This window comes from Anomaloglossus baeobatrachus, chromosome 4 (genome assembly GCF_048569485.1).
Source record: "Anomaloglossus baeobatrachus isolate aAnoBae1 chromosome 4, aAnoBae1.hap1, whole genome shotgun sequence".
In the NCBI taxonomy this organism is placed as follows: Eukaryota; Metazoa; Chordata; class Amphibia; order Anura; family Aromobatidae; genus Anomaloglossus; species Anomaloglossus baeobatrachus.
The window spans coordinates 446527396-446549179 of NC_134356.1; the positions used below are offsets into that span (position 1 = coordinate 446527396).

The 21784-nt window shown below is 40.8% G+C and overlaps 1 protein-coding gene across 6 annotated transcripts in view; it reads right to left on the minus strand.

Moving 5' to 3' along the window:
* Nucleotides 1-21504, minus strand: part of LOC142303813 (immunoglobulin superfamily containing leucine-rich repeat protein 2-like) — a 118542-nt gene extending 97038 nt beyond the window's left edge. For 2 of the 6 annotated variants that reach the window (XM_075345562.1, XM_075345563.1), the window contains exon 1: nucleotides 3802-4076. The gene's annotated coding sequence lies outside the window, so the exon portion shown is untranslated. Of the gene's footprint in view, nucleotides 1-3801; nucleotides 4078-21457 lie in introns of those variants that run through there. The other 4 variants (XM_075345566.1, XM_075345567.1, XM_075345564.1 and 1 more) reach the window with 4 other exon arrangements.
* Nucleotides 21505-21784: the final 280 nt, after the last annotated feature.

The window sequence follows — 21784 nt, forward strand, 5'->3', positions numbered from 1 at the left end:
CACATTTAAAGTGTATAGGTGGATACCTATGGACATAGTCACACACATAATGCATATTTATACAGAGTATGTATATATATATATATATATATATATATACATACTCTGTATAAATATGCATTATGTGTCCATGTTTATCCACCTATACACTTTAAATGTGTGAAGACATGCACTATATATATATATATATATATACACACACACACATATGTGTACATATATATATACACACACACACACACACACACACACATACAGTATTCACTTTACATATCTTGATAGGGGAGGAAGAGGCAATTTGCACATCTCTATATATAAAATGTATGTTTGCTTTATAGACGTGTCACATGATTGCAGGTCTGGTATGATGGTCTATCAGTCTATGCAATATATATATATATACACACATATACAACTCAACGTATATGTGTATGCACACTGTGCAGATTATATATTATATATATATATACTGTATATATATTTTATATATATATATATATATACACATATATATGTATATATACCTGCACAGTATGCATACACGTATATGTGGAGTTGTGTAATATGTATGTATATATACATACATATATATATATATATATATATATATATAGCCATATGAACATACACAAAGATAGATCTTGAATCATTAAATCATTACCCAAACATTGTCGTCACACATCCATAGATATTGGTATACATATTTACACAGACTATACATGCATTGAGCTGTAGAGGATCTACAGGATAGAGTACATGACAGTAGGTCATTATTATTATTATTATTATAATAATAAAGCCACATGTGAACATTATAGAGCCTCATGTGTACAGGGGAGCGTATGTATAAGTGAATAAGCCACATGTGAACATTATAGAGCCACATGTGTACAGGGGAGCGTATGTGTAAGTGACTGAGCCACATGTGTACATTATAGAGCCACATGTGTACAGGGGAGCGTATGTGTAAGTGAATAAGCCACATGTGTACATTATAGAGCCACATGTGTACAGGGGAGCGTATGTGTAAGTGAATAAGCCACATGTGTACATTATAGAGCCTCATGTGTACAGGGGAGCGTATGTATAAGTGAATAAGCCACATGTGAACATTATAGAGCCACATGTGTACAGGGGAGAGTATGTGTAAGTGAATAAGCCACATGTGAACATTATAGAGCCTCATGTGTACAGGGGAGCGTATGTATAAGTGAATAAGCCACATGTGAACATTATAGAGCCTCATGTGTACAGGGGAGCGTATGTATAAGTGAATAAGCCACATGTGAACATTATAGAGCCACATGTGTACAGGGGAGCGTATGTGTAAGTGACTGAGCCACATGTAAACATTATAGAGCCTCATGTGTACAGGGGAGCGTATGTGTAAGTGACTGAGCCACATGTGAACATTATAGAGCCACATGTGTACAGGGGAGCGTATGTGTAAGTGAATAAGCCACATGTGAACATTATAGAGCCTCATGTGTACAGGGGAGCGTATGTGTAAGTGAATAAGCCACATGTGAACATTATAGAGCCACATGTGTACAGGGGAGCGTATGTGTAAGTGAATAAGCCACATGTGTACAGGGGCGCGTATGTGTAAGTGAATAAGCCACATGTGTACAGGGGAGCGTATGTGTAAGTGAATAAGCCACATGTGTACAGGAGAGCGTATGTGTAAGTGACTGAGCCACATGTGAACATTATAGAGCCACATGTGTACAGGGGCGCGTATGTGTAAGTGAATAAGCCACATGTGTACAGGGGCGAGTATGTGTAAGTGAATAAGCCACATGTGTACAGGGGCGCGTATGTGTAAGTGAATAAGCCACATGGGTACAGGGGCGCGTATGTGTAAGTGAATAAGCCACATGTGTACAGGGGCGCGTATGTGTAAGTGAATAAGCCACATGTGTACAGGGGCGAGTATGTGTAAGTGAATAAGCCACATGTGTACAGGGGCGCGTATGTGTAAGTGAATAAGCCACATGGGTACAGGGGCGCGTATGTGTAAGTGAATAAGCCACATGTGTACAGGGGCGCGTATGTGTAAGTGAATAAGCCACATGGGTACAGGGGCGCGTATGTGTAAGTGAATAAGCCACATGTGTACAGGGGCGCGTATGTGTAAGTGAATAAGCCACATGGGTACAGGGGCGCGTATGTGTAAGTGACTGAGCCACATGTGAACATTATAGAGCCACATGTGTACAGGGGAGCGTATGTGTAAGTGACTGAGCCACATGTGAACATTATAGAGCCACATGTGTACAGGGGAGCGTATGTGTAAGTGAATAAGCCACATGTGAACATTATAGAGCCTCATGTGTACAGGGGAGCGTATGTGTAAGTGAATAAGCCACATGTGAACATTATAGAGCCACATGTGTACAGGGGAGCGTATGTGTAAGTGAATAAGCCACATGTGTACAGGGGCGCGTATGTGTAAGTGAATAAGCCACATGTGTACAGGGGAGCGTATGTGTAAGTGAATAAGCCACATGTGTACAGGAGAGCGTATGTGTAAGTGACTGAGCCACATGTGAACATTATAGAGCCACATGTGTACAGGGGCGCGTATGTGTAAGTGAATAAGCCACATGTGTACAGGGGCGAGTATGTGTAAGTGAATAAGCCACATGTGTACAGGGGCGCGTATGTGTAAGTGAATAAGCCACATGGGTACAGGGGCGCGTATGTGTAAGTGAATAAGCCACATGTGTACAGGGGCGCGTATGTGTAAGTGAATAAGCCACATGTGTACAGGGGCGAGTATGTGTAAGTGAATAAGCCACATGTGTACAGGGGCGCGTATGTGTAAGTGAATAAGCCACATGGGTACAGGGGCGCGTATGTGTAAGTGAATAAGCCACATGTGTACAGGGGCGCGTATGTGTAAGTGAATAAGCCACATGGGTACAGGGGCGCGTATGTGTAAGTGAATAAGCCACATGTGTACAGGGGCGCGTATGTGTAAGTGAATAAGCCACATGTGTACAGGGGCGCGTATGTGTAAGTGAATAAGCCACATGGGTACAGGGGCGCGTATGTGTAAGTGAATAAGCCACATGTGTACAGGGGCGCGTATGTGTAAGTGAATAAGCCACATGGGTACAGGGGCGCGTATGTGTAAGTGAATAAGCCACATGTGTACAGGGGCGCGTATGTGTAAGTGAATAAGCCACATGTGTACAGGGGCGCGTATGTGTAAGTGAATAAGCCACATGTGTACAGGGGCGCGTATGTGTAAGTGACTGAGCCACATGTGAACATTATAGAGCCACATGTGTACAGGGGCGCGTATGTGGAAGTGAATAAGCCACATGTGTACAGGGGCGAGTATGTGTAAGTGAATGTAGCCAGCCATAAAGCACAATCAGGGTCGCTCCTGGGGGACGCATAAGCGTCCAGGCTCATTGCATTCATCAGGAGCTGTCCTCGGTGCTGCAGTAAATTCTCCCTGATTAATTCGCAGCCACTTGAAGAATACATTGTTGCAGCCTCAACGTGTTGCTTTTGTTGGAAGTAAAATCTCCTCAGAGGATAGATAAGGATCGGGTCCTGCAGCTGCCCGATCCCACCCGTGTAATCCCCCCACAGAGCTGCCCAGATCACTATCACTCATACAGCCTGATGGCTTTGTGGCCACCATGTAGGGAGATGTGGTCACATATGATATCTGCAGTGCAGATCAATCACTAAGCACATGCCATGCTTGTGTCCTCTGTAAATACACAGCCACATTGTGCATTCCCCATCCATCCCCAGTGCCCTTCCTAGAGAGCAGAGCCTTACCTCCTGTCTGTGCCTCCAGGTGCTGTCAGGGCTCCAGTATAACAGGGATCCAAAGTTTAAAACTTGATAGAGCAGAGGTACCAGCACTATTACACTGGGTATGGGGTTACATTGGTAGCAGGGGTTAGGGCATGAAGGAAATATCTAAGCTTTTGTGGGTTTCTCAGCTTCCCATCCGTATACTGTGCACTATGGTTAGTCCACTCCCACACCCCACCCCAACTACTGTAGATTGTGAGTGGGCTAAAGCTGCAGGAACCCCCCTCAGCAAATAAAATGAAACATTAATGACACAAGAGAGTGTCCCTCCACCCTATACATGTGCGGTCCCTCCCTCTGCAGCTCTGTTTTGCACCTCTCTTCCCTTTATCCAGGTTTACATGCCTGTTGGGGTAATTGAATGTAAATAGCTTCAAGCTACCAGATTGGAGATTTATGCTAGACACACACCAATATTTATATATTTCAGATGTCTGGAGAAGTCCGATACCTAATGGGTTAAATCTACACATTTCTATTCACCTTATTCATCATTCCTTCCAGGAAGCGATATAAATAATTGATTTTGTTACCAGATTTTAATTTCTCGACAGCTTAGAATACTCCAGAGAGCAGAAAATAGGCAGCAGTGTAATAAGGGTGTGGGTATGAATATACATAGGCAGCTCCGCTAGCTCCACGCCTGCTGCCTGCCATCTTCATGTGCTTTCCATCCATCTGGGTAGAACAAATGCACAGATCTGTATGTGTGTGTGTGTAGGTCAGCTTGTGTGGGTATACCGATCTTCTAGAGTGTGTGTATTTACAGATTAGCTACTGTGTATGTGTGTGTAAAGATCAGCTAGTGTGTGTTTGTGTGCACATGTGTATACAGATCAGCTAATCAGCTAGTGTATGTGTATATAAATCAGCTACTGCGTGTACATATGTGTGTAAAAAACAGCTAGTGTGTGTACATATACATGTGTGTACAGATCAGCTAGTCTCTGTGTGTCCATGTGTATACAGTTTAGCTAGTGTGTGTGTAAGTATGTGTATACAGATGAACCAGTGTGTCAGTTTGTACAAGTCAGCTTGTGTGTGTGTATACAGATCAGCTAATGTGTGTGTGTATATCTGGGTACATATCTTATAGTGTGTATACAGATTAGCTAGTGTGTGCATGTTTGTGTGGTTTCTGTGTGTATACAGATCAGCCAGTGTGTCAGTTTGCACAGATCCGCTTGTGTGTGTATACAGATCAGATAATGTGTGTGTGTGTTCATATGTGTGTAAAGATCATCTAGCGTGTGTATACAGATTAGCTAGTGTGTGCATGTTTGTGTGTGTATATAGATTAGCTAATCTGCTAGTATTTGTATACAGATCAGCTAGTGTGTGTGCATGTCTAAAGATCAGAGAGTCCATGTGTGTGTATATGTGTGTGTCTATGTGTATGTACAGATCAGCTTGTGTGAGTGTATATATGTGTGTATAGATCAGTTACAGTTAGTGTGAGTGTATATATGTGTATGCACAAATCATCTTATGTGTGTATGCAGATCAGTTTCTGTGTGCATGAGTGTATACAGATCAGCTACTGTGTGTGTCTCTTTCACACATCAGTATTTTGCATCAGTGTTTCGTCAGTATGTCATCAATGTTTGGATGCCAAAACCAGGAATGGAACTTACAGAGAAGAACTATAATTGAAAGACTGACACCTGTTCTGTATTTTTGAGACACTCCTGGTTTTGGCATCCAAATACTGATGACACACTGATGAAACACTGATGCAAAATACTGACAAGTGATAGAGGCCTAAAGGTGTAGATTATGAAGATATATAGGCATCTCTGCTAGCTAGTGTGTATGTGTGTGTTCAAATCATCCACTATGTGTGTCTATATAGGTCAATTAGTGTGTCTATACACATTAGGTAGTGCGCACGTGTTTGTATGTGTAAGTGTATGCCAATCAGCTAGTGTGTGTAAATAGATCAAGCAGTCAGCGCATATGTGTATACAGATCAGCTAATGTGTGCATATACAGTATATAAGCAATTGTGGGTCCATGTGTGTGTATAGATCAGCTAGCCCATGTGTGCATGTGTCTAAATATCAGCTAGTTGAGATATATAATATATATATATATATATATATATATATATATATACACACACACACACACACACACAAAAATGCACAGTGTATCACAAAAGTGTGTACACCCCTCACATTTTGTAAATATTTGATTATATATATTCATGGGACAACAGTGAAGATATGACACTTTGATACAATGTACAGTAGTCAGTGTACAGCTTCTATAACAGTGTAAATTGGGTGTGCCATCTAAATAACTCAACACAGCCATTAATGTCAAATTCGCTGGCAACAAAAGTGAGTACAACCCTAAGTGAAAATGAACAAATTTTATCGATAGTGTCAATATTTTGTGTGGCCACCATTATTTTCAAGCACTTTCTTAACTCTCTTGGGCATGGAGTTCACTAGAGCTTCACAGGAGCCACTGGAATCCTCTTCCACTCCTACATGATGACATCACGCAGATGGTGGATGTTAAAGACCTTGCCCTCCTCCATCATCAATTTGAGGATGCCCCACAGATACTCAATAGGTTTTAGGTCTGGAGACATTTTTGGGCAGTCCACCAAATTACGCTCAGTTTCTTTAGCAAGGAAGTGGTCATCTTGGGGGTGTTTGAGGTTTTTATCATGTTGGAATACTGTCCTGCAACCCTGTTTCTGGAGGATGGGGATCATGCTCTGCTTCAGTATGTCACTGTACTTGTTGTCATTCATGGTTTCCTCAATGAACTGTAGCTCCACACAGCCGGCAGCACTCATGCAGCCCCAAACCATGACAATACCACCATCATGCTTGGCTGTAGGCAAGACACACTTGTTTTTGTACTTACCTCATTGCCGCCCCAGACACTTGACACCATCTGAACCAAATAAGTTTATCTTGGTCTCATTAGACCACAGGACATGGGTCCACTGGATAGTCTCACTCCACACTCCTTTTACATCTGCAGCATTACTGGCAGCACTCATTTGTTAATTTTGAAAACACAACCTCTGGATATGACGCTGAGTGTATGCAATCAGCTTCTTTGGTCAACCGTGGTGAGGCCTGTTTTGAGTGGATCCTGTCTTGTAAACCACTATATGATCTTGGCCACCATGCTGCAGCTCAGTTTCAGGGTGTTAGCAATCTTCCTACAGCCTAGGCCATCTCCATGTAGAGCAACAATTCTTTTTTTCAGCTTCTCAGAGAATTCTTTGTAATGTTGAACTTCTAGTGACCAGAATAAGAGAGTGTGCGCGAGATAACAACAAATGTAACACACCTGCTCCCTATTCACACCTGAGACCTTGTAACACTAATGAGTCACATGACACTGGGGAGGGAAAATGGCTAATTGGGAACAAATTGGGCTGTGCTTACTTTCATTGTCAGAGGTTTAGGCATTAATAGGTGTGATGAGTTATTTAGAGAGGGACACCAAATTTACACTGTTATCATTAATAGACCTCCCTCCTACTTATAGTATGTTTGATATGGACAAGCAAAATCTGATAAAAAAAAATCGCATTGCACGCACACCAATGATAAATAATGGGGCACTGTTCATCTGCGATTTTTATTCTTATGCTGAACTGGCATCACACAAATATTGCTGCGTGCTGCGATTGGCAGTCTAAATCTGATTACACGTACCCATACATGTCTATGGGCGCATGTGAAACATCGGACTGCACTGATGACATCCGAGTGCCGTGCAATTTATGCAGAGACAGACAGTGGAGAAGATATAGAGATTAATCTCTCCTTCTCCGCACCTGTGATCCGATTCTCACATACAAGCGAATCAGATCACAGTAGATTACACTCCAGTCACGCTCTCAGCAGAGCCTGAGCCGAGTGTCGTTAGCATATCGCATCCGATGCTCTCACATCTGATGCTATACGCCAGTGTGACTCCTGCTTTAGGTCGGGGTCACAAGAACGTATACAAAATCTGACCACTTTTCATCCAGGAGAGAAGGAGGAGTGAATTCCGTTTGGTATTCCATATGTCATGCGAGTTCTATGCTAGTGTGCGATTATTTTCTCCCCTAGTATCCATATGCCATCCATATACCATGCATTTTTTCTCAGTAACTTGTATTCTACAATCATTGTAGAGGACCATTTACAGTATCCTATACTACAGAATGGTAATGTATCCATAAAAACGAAAACCACATGGATGAGTTTTTCTCATTCTGAATACAGGTGAGAAATAAAAATGGAGATCTTCTCTGCCCCAATTAATAACATTGGTCTAAGTCCAGTTTATACACTTGTGTGAGCAACAACTTATCTTGATGATCGTCATCAAAGTGGTAGAACACCATGGATTAGTGAACAGACAAGCTATAAGGCTCCCTGTTGTACATTGCAAGCTTGGTTCTATAGTCTATTTAATCCTTGCATGTTATCTGATAAGTCACACAGCCTGTTCTAGCCAGGTTTATATACACATCCCATGCTATACATGTTTTTATAGCCTATGCTATACAGGTTTTTATATACAGCCTGTTCTATACAGTACAGGTTTGTATATATAGCTTATGCTATACAGGTTTTTATATACAGCCTATTCTATACAGTACAGGTTTGTATATATAGCTTATGCTATACAGGTTTTTATATACAGCCTATTCTATACAGGTTTTTATATGCAGCCTGTTCTATACAGGTTTTTATATACAGCCTATGCTATACAGGTTTTTATATACAGCCTATTCTATACAGGTTTTTATATATAGCCTATTCTATACAGGTTTTTATATATAGTCTATGCTATACAGGTTTTTATATACAGCCTATGCTATGCCATAATGCCTTGCCTGTAGATTGCATTGTCTTTATGGTGACTCCAGCTTTACTACTTGAAATGCAGGTGAAGTAGTCTATGGCTATGTGCCCATGCTGCGGAAAATGCGCGGATTTTGCCGCGGATTTCTCGCGGAAAAGCCGCAGATTTCCCGAAAATCTGCAGCAGCGGCACTTCCCAGCCATTTCTATGGCTTTTTGGAAATGCTGTGCCCATGCTGTGGATTTTTCCGCGGCGGATTTGGTGCGGATTTTGATCCGGAAAAATCTGCAACATGTCAATTATTGTTGCGGATTTTGATCCGGATTTTGGCTTCAGAATTGGGAAAAAAAAAAAAATCTGCACCAAAATCCGCGGCAATTCCGCGGTAAATCCGCGGCAAATCCGCACCTTTGAAAAGGTGCGGATTTTGCGGGAAAGCCGCGGATTTTCATGCAGAAAAATCCGCAGCAACAGTCTACCGTGGACACATAGCCTAAGAGCCAACATATGCTGTATGAAATGAAATAAAATACATGTGGATCTACGGAAAGGCAAAAGACACTGATACCACCAGGAATCATAGAATTGAGAATAATGCTGTATATATCTAAGTAGCTCATATAGCCCCTTGTGAGGAGATAGGTTATTTACCGATGATTTAGGAGCTGAACAAATTATTTTACTATACAATATTAACCTTATACATATGTCTATTGTTTAATTATTTTCAATTTCTATTTTGCGGATTCATTTTCATTAACGCCTAGTAAACTGAATATAACTTTAATCAGTGAATCGGTTAATCTTTCAGTTTTACCATTTTTTCTTTAGAGAGGTGATAGCTACAAAACATTTGGTCATGATGAAATAACATAGGACATTCTGTGCTATTTATTATGACATACGATAATATTTTGCAGGTATAATCACTCATATAATAAATAGGTCCAATAATTCTTTCAGCTCTTAAGTGACTTATCTAGTAAATATTACTCCAGTCATAGTCATTTTGGTTCAATGTTATACCTTTAACATCCATGACCATGAAACGTACACCCAAAATACTATAGTTTCAATACGTATCATATATTGCTGGCACATTATTTTTTATTTTTCCCTACGTGATTAGCTGATTCATCATGTCCTTGTCTAATCATGACTTTTTCAATGGCACAAGCTCATAGTCCATGTATTCTCAGTGATGGTGATGCGGAGTGTTGCTCTTCTTTGTGTCATCCTCTGCTTCTGTGCAGGCACGCCCTGTGTGAATATGTTACTCTGAGCGTACTGTATGTGTACATCTGATACCTACTCATGCAGAAAATAAGCAGATCTGCAAACTGTCTACTCTTTGCTTAGCTCTAGGGATCGGAAAATGAACAACAGAATATGTAATTCCTTCATTTTCACACCTGAGCAATCTAGTGCAGGATAGATGATTAGTGGTAGCAGGATATACAAGGTGATGAGAGTATCGAGCAAACAGGTGATGACGAGAAAACTGGATGAAGAGATAGAGATATTCAATAAGATAGTGAGGAGTGACAAAAGGAGGGTGATGGATATCATGTATAGTGAATAAACTGGCAGTTTGTGTGGGGGAACTCACTGTGGGGTGTCATAAGGTATATGGGGATATTTTAGGGGTCATCAAACTCTAAGGCGGGCTTTGCATGTTGCGACATCGCAAGCCGATGCTGCGATGTCGCACGCGATAGTCCCCGCCCCCGTCGCAGCTGCGATATCTTGTGATTCCTGGCGTAGCGAACATTATCGCTACGCCAGCTTCACATGCACTCACCTGTCCTGCGACGTCGCTCTGGCCGGCGTCCCGCCTCCTTCCTAAGGGGGCGGGTCGTACAACATCAGAGCGACGTCACACGGCAGGTGGCCAATCAAAGCGGAGGGGCGGAGATGAGCAGGATGTGTAAATATCCCGCCCACCTTCTTCCTTCCGTAGAGCCGCCGGCGGCAGGTAAGGTGATGTTCCTCGCTCCTGCGGCTTCATACACAGCGATGTGTGCTGCCGCAGGAACGAGGAACAACATCGTACCTGTCGCGGCAGCATAATTTTGAAAAAGCCGGAGCCTACACCGATGATACGATAACGACGCTTTTGCGTTCGTTAATCGTATCATCTAGGATTTACACACTACGATGTCGAAAGTGACGCCGGATGTGCGTCATTTTCGATTTGACCCCACCGACATTGCACGTGCGATGTTGCAACGTGCAAAGCCGCCCTAAGAGGGCCAAGAAAGGCGTATCTTAGTGGGTGGAAACACCAAGGGGCATCAGCCTGGGCCCAATTACTGTTTAAAAGGAATTTGTCAGCAGGTTTTTGCTACCTCATCTGAGAGCAGCATGATGTACGCAAAGAGACCCTGAATCCAACGATGTGTCACTTAGATTACTGGGTGCAGCCGTTCTGACAAAATCAGAATTTTTAGGTTTAGTCAGCAGAGCTGTGAGAGCAGCGACCACCCACACCGGGCTCTCAATAGAGATGGTACATTGATAGTGAGGTGTCAATCAGAGGAGGGGGGGTGCCAGACTACTAAGCATGTTAAGGGTCCTGCTGCTTAAATAAATAAACATAGCAAATAAACTGGATTGTGACAAGACAGGCATCCCTGAATTTTCTGTGTTAATGCTTGCAGCATGCTGGTTTACCTTACATATCAAACACCTGCTGAGAGATTCCCTTTAAGACTATGTTCACATCATTTTTGCTGTTTTTTTCGTAATAAAACCTCATCTCTTGGCAGTAAAGAAGCTGCATTTTTGCCACGTTTTTAGTGTGTCATTTGTCTACAGTATGTGTTCAAAGTTAGTATCATTCACCAAAAAAACACAGCAAAAAACGTAGCTGCATTCTTTTCAATCTCTTTGCTTTCAATGGTGAAAAAAAGCAGCAAAAACGCTGAAAGACTGGCCATGATGCTTCTTTCAAAAATATAGCAGTTTCAGTCAGGAAAAGAAGCAGGTGTGTGTATATGTGTATGTGTGTGTGTGTGTGTGTATGTGTGTGTTTGTGTGTGTGCGCAGGAGATTTCTGGAATCTCTTAGATTTAGCTGGTACTGTAAAAAACAGTTTTTTTTAGCATAAAACTAATGAAAAAAACATGCAAAAATAGGCACCAAAAACACCCTGTGTGAACATAGCCTAAGTGGTGCAATACGTGTTCCCTTCCTTGTCTATAAAAGTTGGGAGGTGATTGCGTTTATGCTCCATGATCGCGCCTACTCCACTAAATTATTTTTTTATTTCCTAAGAATCAGTTCATAGCAAAACACTTCCAGAAGTGGGTGGGCTGTGTTTGTTTTTTTATATTCCATGAACCATACATCTGAAACTGCTGATTGTAAACCAAATTTGAGCCGATCAAACACTAACCGCAGCGTGCACAATGCAGGGCATCACTCACACACCAGCACAGCGCTATACTCACTTTTGTGATTTCCACGCCATTTTTTGAGCCCGAACCCCTGAGCCTCGAGCCTAAGGTTCACTCATCTTTAATCAGGAGCATCTGACTGCAACATGTAACCTCATTATAACTAGTGAGAAAATCACCAGTCTTGATGAATCAGGGCCTGTGTTTTAATAGTGTTAGTACTGGGGTTGGAAATTGAACACATCAAGAAACAACTAGGAAAATAGAGTAATTTTTTTGGCATTTCTTGTTGACAAGTGTGCTAACATGTTAGTGGCCATCGGGAATCCATATTAGTACTGTGTCTTTAAGAAACCCTTTAAGATATTAGACTGTAAAAGTTTAGCTTATATTTGCTTGTATTTCTGTAATTTTCCCAGACACCTGGAGTTATAGTTCTAGTGAAAAAATACATGTTTATAGTATCACTCAGTACCACATAGTTTTCTTGTCAATGTTTACTGAGAATATGTGTGTTTGTAGTATGGATGGTAAAACATCTGAAACCAGGAGCTTTTTGACGTCTCATCAGGTGACGTATTTGTCCAGTGTAGATTGACATCTGAAGAGTTTGCCACTCAGAAGAGGTATACTGTATTGGACAAATGTAACCTATTAGAGTTTGTTTAACATTTGGTTACACAAACAATTTGTTTTCATGTGAAATCTAGACTGGTGAAGATTACTGCAAAGTCAGAAGCCTGTTTACCTGTGGAGGGGACGCTTGTTGACACCACAGTGGGGATCCCAGGAGTTTCTCTGTCTTCACTGTTTTGCTTCTCACAGTTGCTGTTTCCGCGCAGATGATGCGTGTAGCTCCTGGTGCAGTTTGTTTCTCTTATGTAGTGTGCAATGTAAGTACTTTACCTTTGCAATTTATATTATGCAAAAGTGTGCACAATATCACACTATTTCCTATTTTCTGTAATCATTTAATCATTATAATAAAATTAATCGCCTTCTTTAAAGCCATATCCTATCCCTTTAATTACTTGGCAAAACAACACGTTAATGCTTTTTTTACTTTGAAAATAGTTAAACTTATTCCAGTTCTCTAAATAAAGGGATAATTTCACTTAACAAAGAACAGAGCTCTTCATATTCCTTAAACTGTAATCACTGTTGCACTGCTTCTTGCATTTGTACCACCTGTGTATAAGTACCAGCAAGGAAGGCATTGGCCCAAAAGAAAGAATAATGTTTGGACTTTTTAAACATGTAAGTAGCCTAAAAATTGTGTTACTGCAGTATATCATTAAATTGCTTGTTGGTTACCTCCAGAATTCATCCGTTTTCCCCATAGCCAGATATATTAAGGTCATGTGAATATTAATAAGGCTGTGTTTGTGTTAAAGAGCTGAAAAAGGGTTTAGTACACAACTAGGAGACTTCAGAGTTTTAGGCTATGTGCGCACGTTGCGTACTGTCACTGCAGAAATTTCTGCAGCGATCTGAACAGCACACGTGCGCTTCAAATCGCTGCAGAAACAGTCCGTAGTGAAAAAAAAAAAAGCCGATTCCATGCGCTCTGACTGCAGCCCCTCCCATAGACAGAGCAGGGGCTGCAGGCAAAGTGCAGGAAAGAAGTGACATGTCACTTCTTATAACGCGCGCTTCGGGCAGCAGCCGAAGCGCTGCGCTCTAAGACGCCACGTGCGCACGGCTCCTACACGATCTCCATAGATTGTGCAGGGGACGCAGGATGCATGCAGTTACGCTGCAGTGCAGATCGCAGCGTAACTGCATGAATTACGCACACGTGCGCACATAGCCTTACACACATCTTTTTCGGGCATTTACAGTCTTTGCAGTACTGGATTGGGATTGGCAGCAAATTTATATATCACAAATCAGATTTTGGGGGAAAAATCACCAAAGTTGGAAAATCTGAATTTCAACAAATCAGCTCATCACTAGTTTCTATATATAAAACTAGTAATGGTAAATGATGGCAGAGAGCAAGATAAACACATTATTTGGAGAGTTTTCATATGTGGGTCCTGGAATTTTGTAGCATCCTTTGGAGCTGCCCTTCCATATGGCTATACTAAAAGTCAGCACCAAATTGTTCTTGTGCAGATAATGCACATATTACATACCCACAAACTACCTCATATGTCCATGTCAAAGCAGGTCTTCAAAATGTTCCTACTTTTTTTTTAATGTTTTCCATCATAAAAGGCTCTTTTTATGAAATGGTTACTGAAGTGGTTTGTGGTATGTTATCCATAGGAGCAGAATAGAGAATGAAAGCCTGCAGGAGAAAAGTGAATGTATCTAGTTGAGTCCAGAAAGCAGGAATGAGTTTTGCCTGATTTACCAGTATATAGAAATTCAAGAACCCCAAGTATCCTATAAAGCAGAGTATAGATATCAAAGAGTATAATAAAGGGACAAGGAACAAAGGCACCTAGACTGACCCTAAGACTAGGGACCCCATGCTGTCCCTTATTCCAGAGGTATGCCTAATGGTGGTGATGTCTTGACCACTAGCGCAGCCCTGGCTCCTATAAAATCCCTGGTCCAAAACTCCCTATCCCCCTCCCCCGAGGAAGGCCAGAACAGGAGTAAAGAATCCCACAAGTATTGACAGACAGGGGAAAACCAATCTCAATCTCACTGCAAACGCAAACAGGGGGAAAGACAATATGTGATCAAGGAGAAATAAAATACAGTGAGGAAATAACAAACAGCAAGGAAATTTCCACCGCACACCAAATAGCATACAATAGATCACCAATGGCTGGATCACCACAAACAACCAGTATCGCTGGGGCAAAGCTAGAGCTATAATCGGCATGGGAGCCCAGGCTCCATTATCTTTTAAAGGGTGGAGGCGGCTGTGATAGGTCCACAGCAACCTGTTATCCTAGCAGCAGTTCACAAGCCAGCAGTAATTAACTCCTGCTAACCTGATGACTAGTGAACATGTGATATGTCAGACTCTGCACTGTGAACATTGTCTGAATTCGCCATGACACCTAGTAAGTGTGGAGCAGAACTCCGCATGACAATAGCAAATCAATTTGTGTCAGTGATATATGAGACAGGGTAAAATTTGATAATCGCAATCAATTAGTCTTGTTATACTGTATATATTATGTAGTTCCTATATTAACTACATTTAATTAGTAAATCCTATTCACAAACTATTTATTTAGGTTTATTATAAATCAGAAAAGCCTTTGATGAATAATTTAATCCTATTACAATCTGTAGTTCTGCTCTTATGAATCTGATGTGTATTTTAGAAATGAGTCACTAATTAAATCAATAGCATGTGAAACAGCTTAGCCAGCCACAGTGAATATCATCTAGTAGAAATAGATCATGCTGCATAAATCGGGAAATACAGAAACGGTCAGTCTGTTTTATGCATAGGACATTAATATAAAGGGTATACGATGTGGGTAACCATTTCTATGATAAGTGGCCCAAAGCATCTCCGCATCTCACTCCTCACAGTACATGATCTTTATGTGGGGCCGTGTCTGGAACAGTCTGTTTTATGATCACACAATGTTGTGTTAACAGCTCCAGGGAGAGATAAATATAAAGAGCAATATACAGAGACCTCATAAAGATTGGAAGAGACGAGTCATGGAAATGGAGAGCAGAGAGTGTGATGAACTGTTGTCTCCAGTTATACATGAAAGCGCAGTCATAACAGGGGGTAATATGAGATAGACTAATAACTCTACTATGTAAGAGAAATATCTATTCTCCTAAGATCGGCCACTTCAAGCTACCAGTCTATGAGATTAAATGGCAATATAAAGACAATAAAATGAATTCTAGAAAGGAATTACCATTAATCCTTGCAAATGTAATGTCTGAACATATAGTGTGGTAATACCAAAGATTGATATCAGCATTTTGCAGAAACAGAGGGTATATTTTATGTTATGCTTCTCATGTTATCACTTAGGTATTGTCCATTCTACAAGTATTTTACTGGAATATTATCACAAATATGAGTATTGTAATGAAGCATCGTCAATGGAAATCTGACAACCCTAAAAAGGGCCTCCACAGACTGGCTTTGCACAAGCCACTAAGTCTAGCAAAAACTTGAGCAGGTGTCCCAAACTCGGCTGGGTATAAGGGCCACACATAGAAAAAAATAATTTGGAGGGCCACATTCTTTTCAAAACAAAGTGATATTTCTATTGGTACCATTTGTTTTCTATACACCTTTGTATCACTGTTTCTGAACATTTTTTTGTTTGGTTATTATAACAAATGTACAGGGTTATATATATAAAAAAAAAATCCTGCTTTATTTTGATTATTCATTTTGCATCTTATCCCATTTTTGTAAGTAATTCAGTTTTACAATTTGTACCATATAGTAATTCTGGTCAACATCTTGTAGTAAAGTTCCCATCCTGGCCCTCATCTTTTAGTAATGTCCCCCATCCTGTTCCCCTTCTTGAAGCAATGTGCACCATCCTGCTGCCCATTCTGTAGTAATGTGCCCATCCTTGTCCCCTTGTAGTAATGTACTCATCCTTATTTCCATCCTGTAGTAATGTGACCATCCTTGCAACTGTCCTGTAGTGATGTGCTCATCCTTGTCCCCTTCTGGTAGTAATGCGCCCCATCCTTGGCCCCATCCTATAGTAATGTCCCCATGCTGGTCCTCATCCTGTAATAATGTGCCCATCCTAGTCCCCATCCTGCAGTAATGTCCCCATCCTGTAGCAAAGTGCCCCATCCTTGTGCCCATCCTGTAGGAATATGCCCATCCTTGTCCTCATCCTGAAGTAATATGCCCATCCTTGTGCCCATGCTGTAGTAATGTGCCCTATTCTGTGGTAATGTATCCATCCTTGTGACCATCCTGTAGTAATGTGCCCATGCAGGTCCTCTTCTTGTAATGTCCCATCCTGGTCCCCTGTTGTGCCATTCTTCACACACACACACACACACACAACAAACACACACGACAAACACACACACACCTTGACCTTTGCAGCCTCAGTGGGCAGCACACATGCACACACCAAACCTTTCTTCTCACCTTCTTACCTGTCCTCTGTTCCCTTGGTGTCCTTTTTCCTCTTTCCTTCATGCGGCCTACAAGCACGCGGACCCAGTAACGATCGCAGCAACTGTCAGTGCTTCATCTGAAATTCAGATTAATGTTTTGGCCATTCAAAGGTAAGCAACTAAGGTCATACGCATCAGTTGCTTGCCTCTGATTGGCCAGCGGCAGAATTGAGTTGTGCAGAGAGAGCTTGACTCTGCAGCGCCAGAAAAACGTTCATCTGAAATAAAGGTCTGACAGCTGCATTGTTACCGTGTTCACGAGCCTGCGGGACACAAGAAGCAACCTGACGGGCTGCATGCAGCCCGCAGGCCTTGTGTTTGAGACCTCTGGTCTAGAGGAATACTGGTCTTTACTCTTTAACTCCTGTACAGAAATCTGGACTTACATAAGTCTCAATTCACTGGCTTATGAATAGTGAATTTAACTAATCAGTGGACAAGAGATTGTAGGTTGTCACAGTGAAGGCCCAGTCACACACAACGACTTACCAGCGTTCCCGAAAACGATGTGACCTCATAAGGATCGCAGGTAAGTCGCTGGGAGATCGCAGGTGAGATGTCACACAGTCAGATCTTACCAGCGATGCAGGAACAATACAGGTCGCAGTAGCGACCTGTATAACGATCTCAGCAGTCACTGTGACCCTGTCACACAGTGTCAAACATAGCGATGTGTCCTGCTCAGCAGGACATCACCTTTGAAGAAAATGGCCTGGACCATTCTGCAACGACTAGAGATCTCACAGCAGGGGCCTGATCGCTGGTAGATGTCACACATAACGAGATCGCTAACGGGATCGCTACTGCGTCACCAAACGGTGACTCATCAGCGATCTCGTTATGTGTGACGGTACCTTGAGACTTACATAAGTCTCACTTGGTGATGTGTTTCAAGTGTTTGATGGCCAGTGGAGCTGGCTGGCAGAGGATAAGTCACATCACCTGGTCAGAACCAGGAGGTCAAGGTCAAGAACAAAATTTCAAGGCAGTTTGGCAGTCAAAACAAAAGCCAAGGTCAAAGATATAATAATAATAATAATAATAATTAATAAAAAACTGGCCAAGCAACTCTGGAAAACGGGAGTGTATCAAAGTAAGTGTAACCTATAACTAGCAACAAGAAACAAAAAGTTAAAAATGAAACAATATGACCCCACCCAAGTCCCACAGTTGAGAGCTTATAAGAAAACAACAACACAATTCCCGAAATAATATCTAAAAGCTGAAATTGTTGCCTATTCTTCTTTGCAGGATTCTAGCATAGTGAGATTGAATGGAGAGAGTCTGTGAACTGCAATTATCAATACTTGTCACAGATTCCCAGTGAGATTAAAGGGGTTTTCCCACGAACAAAGTTAATTTTAAAGTTTATTTTAATTAATAGATTTTTGAATATTAATATAAACAATTGGATGTGTTAAAAAAATGTTCCTGTGCTGAGATAATCTTACAACCCCTGGCAAAAATGATGGACTCACCTGGTTCTGAGGATGTTCATTCAGTTGTTTAATTTTGTTTAAGAAAAGCAGATCACAGACATGGCACAAAACTAAAGTCAACTTTCTGGCTTTAAGAAACACAAAAAAATCATGAAAACATAATGTGCTAGCCAGTAACAGTTACTTTTCAAGACCAAACAGGGGGAAAAATTTATGGAATCACTCAATTATGAGATATGCTAAGGGGCCGACTAGCCAAGGGAACTAACGCCCTCGCGACTAGTTCCTGGCCTCATTAGCAAATCATAAAGGATCTTAAAAATACTTTTTCCAAAGATCTCTTTATCTATGCTGCTGTATACAGGGACGGTTAGGCAGGGATTAGCAATATGCACTGAGAACTGCTCGTGGTTCTGGGTGCATATTGCAACTGACAGGTTCCCTTTAAATTAAGAATAATGCTAATTCGCCCATGTAAGACGGCTTTGTAGAGTAATATTCTGATGTTAGTGCTGTGGATACCATAACCCTGAGCATCCACAAATTTAAAGTTTATCAGCTCTACTCCATTTCTCACTCTTTTCCTACCAACTCTCACTGACAGAAATTCTAAAATATTTTCTAAATAATAGACCCCGCAACAGAACAGACTTTTTGTGAACAGCATGGCACGGTTTCTAGAAACCCCCCCACCCTGTTTTCTAATCCAGAATGACCTCTCACAACGTCAAAACATTTTCATACTACAGTACCTTTAAGATCTAACTAGAAATAGCTGAATATTTGGATCGTTCAGCAGGCACAGGAATATTCAGGGCTACTTGGCTTTACTTCATTTACACCATAAATTATTAATTATAATGAGAGAACATGTAAATTGTTTTTATCACACTTCACTTGCATATTTCCATGATGCCTTTATTAGTCTTGACATCTTCATCTAGAATTAGCTTTTCTATAAGCTAGCAGGAGAATGATTCAAGATTTGTGCAGTTTAAAGATATAACTTCAATCCTATCCATTCATATTACATAGGAAAAAGACAATGCATATAACATACTATATCAAAACTATACATGACATTTCTTAAAAAGAGTTTATCAGTTTTTCTACGTAATCTGAGAGCAGCATGATGTAGGGGCAGAAACCCTGATTACAGTGATGTGTCACTTACTGAGCTGTGTTTTGCTGATCCAATAAAATCAGTGTTTTTTTCAGCAAGAGATTATCACTCTAGGATTAAGTGTCTCGTGCCTGCTGGTCCAACCATGCCCCACCACTGATTAGCAGATTTTTGTCAATATACATTGTAAAAAGAAAGTTGCTAATCAGGGGTGTGGGAGGGGTTAAACAGAGTTCAGCATTCAGAAAACTGGTAAATCTGCAGCACAGGAGTCTTTGATTCTATCACAACTGCTGTACCCAGTAAACTAAGTGATATATCACTGGAATCATCATCTCTTTACCTATATCATGCTACTGTCAGATTGCTTAGCAAAAACCTGCTGACAGATTCCATTCCAGCACCTTAATAATGATATTTTGAAAGTAACCCTTATAATTTATATAATGGAGCTTTACTACTTCTTGGCTCCTCTATCTTTACTGATCTTGTATATTCCTTAAGAGCATAAAAGAAATTAACTTTATATCCAATGTCATACATTTGGTGCAATGTGTGTAGCCCATTTCTAGCTCCAAAGCAGATGAAATTGTGCATTATGATGAATTATGGGTATATTGTTTTTGCACAAGGGCCCTTTTTTTTCTGTGTACACCAGTGAGCTTCTCTACTACAAGATTTCATAGGACTCAAGAATATCTGAGAGCATGGGGAAGTATATTTGCTGAAAAGAATTGTATAACACACACGCACGCACACACACACACACACACACACACACACACACACACACACACATATATATATATATAAAAATACATATATATATAGTATATATAAATATATATATATACACACACACACGCGCGCGCACATACACATACATGCACACACACATACGCACACACACACACGCACACACACATATATATACACATACACACACACACATATATATATACACACATACACGCACACACACACACACACATATATATATACATACACACACATATACACACACACACTCACACATATATAAATACACACATACACGCACACACACATACACACACACATATATATATATATATACATACACACACACACATATATATACACACACACACACACACACACACACACATTCCAGATGATATTTGAGACATTGTTTGGATACTTTCAGATACATGTACCCACTTTCATTATTCTGTTTATGCTAGATTATTGCAAAAGATGAGCCCCAAAACTGTCACAATTGGCTCAAAAATGTGCAGATTTGTAAATTGATAAATCTTTTTCTCTAAAACTAGTATATGAAATGGCCGTGTTTTGCCACCTATGTTCCAAAAATCATCACTATCTGTATGTATGAGGATACCGGTGAATACATTGGAGCCGACAGTTCCTCTTTCCACCAATCATAGTGTGTTATGAAACAGCAGATGCGATAATGTCAGTTCATTGTGTCTGCAGTGCGGAGTCAGTGTACTGGAGACTGTGCTAGGCTTATAACTTATATGGGGGATATAAGCATACTTATTTCAATTAATGTAAACTAATAATTAATTAATTTCAGCCTATTGGTTCGGCCCTCTACAACTGTCACTGCTCTCATGAGGCCCCTTTGGAAAATTAATCGACCACTCCTGTTCCAGACAATAAACATTCCTTTTAGTTTTTATTTTTAAAACGGACCAGTCCTTTCATCAAGAAAAGTCAGTCTGACACCATACCTCTATTGCTTGGCTTCTCCTGATTGCAGAGCACTTCACTCCACGTTCCTCTGTTTTCCTGCAATAGGTACTGTTACATTCCATGTCTTATAAGCGGATTAATAATATGCTGACCACTGGGATGTACCTCTTCCTATCAAATGTTTACAGGAAACCTGGGACACTTTAAATGATAGTCCATGACCATTATTTTCAGCAGCCTGTCAAAGACAATACATGTAAAATGAAATATGGTTTGCTAACATGATGGGGATAAAAAGTAAGGTCAACAACCTTATATAATACTTAGCAGAGCACCGAATGAAGCAAAAGAGGTCTGGACATCAC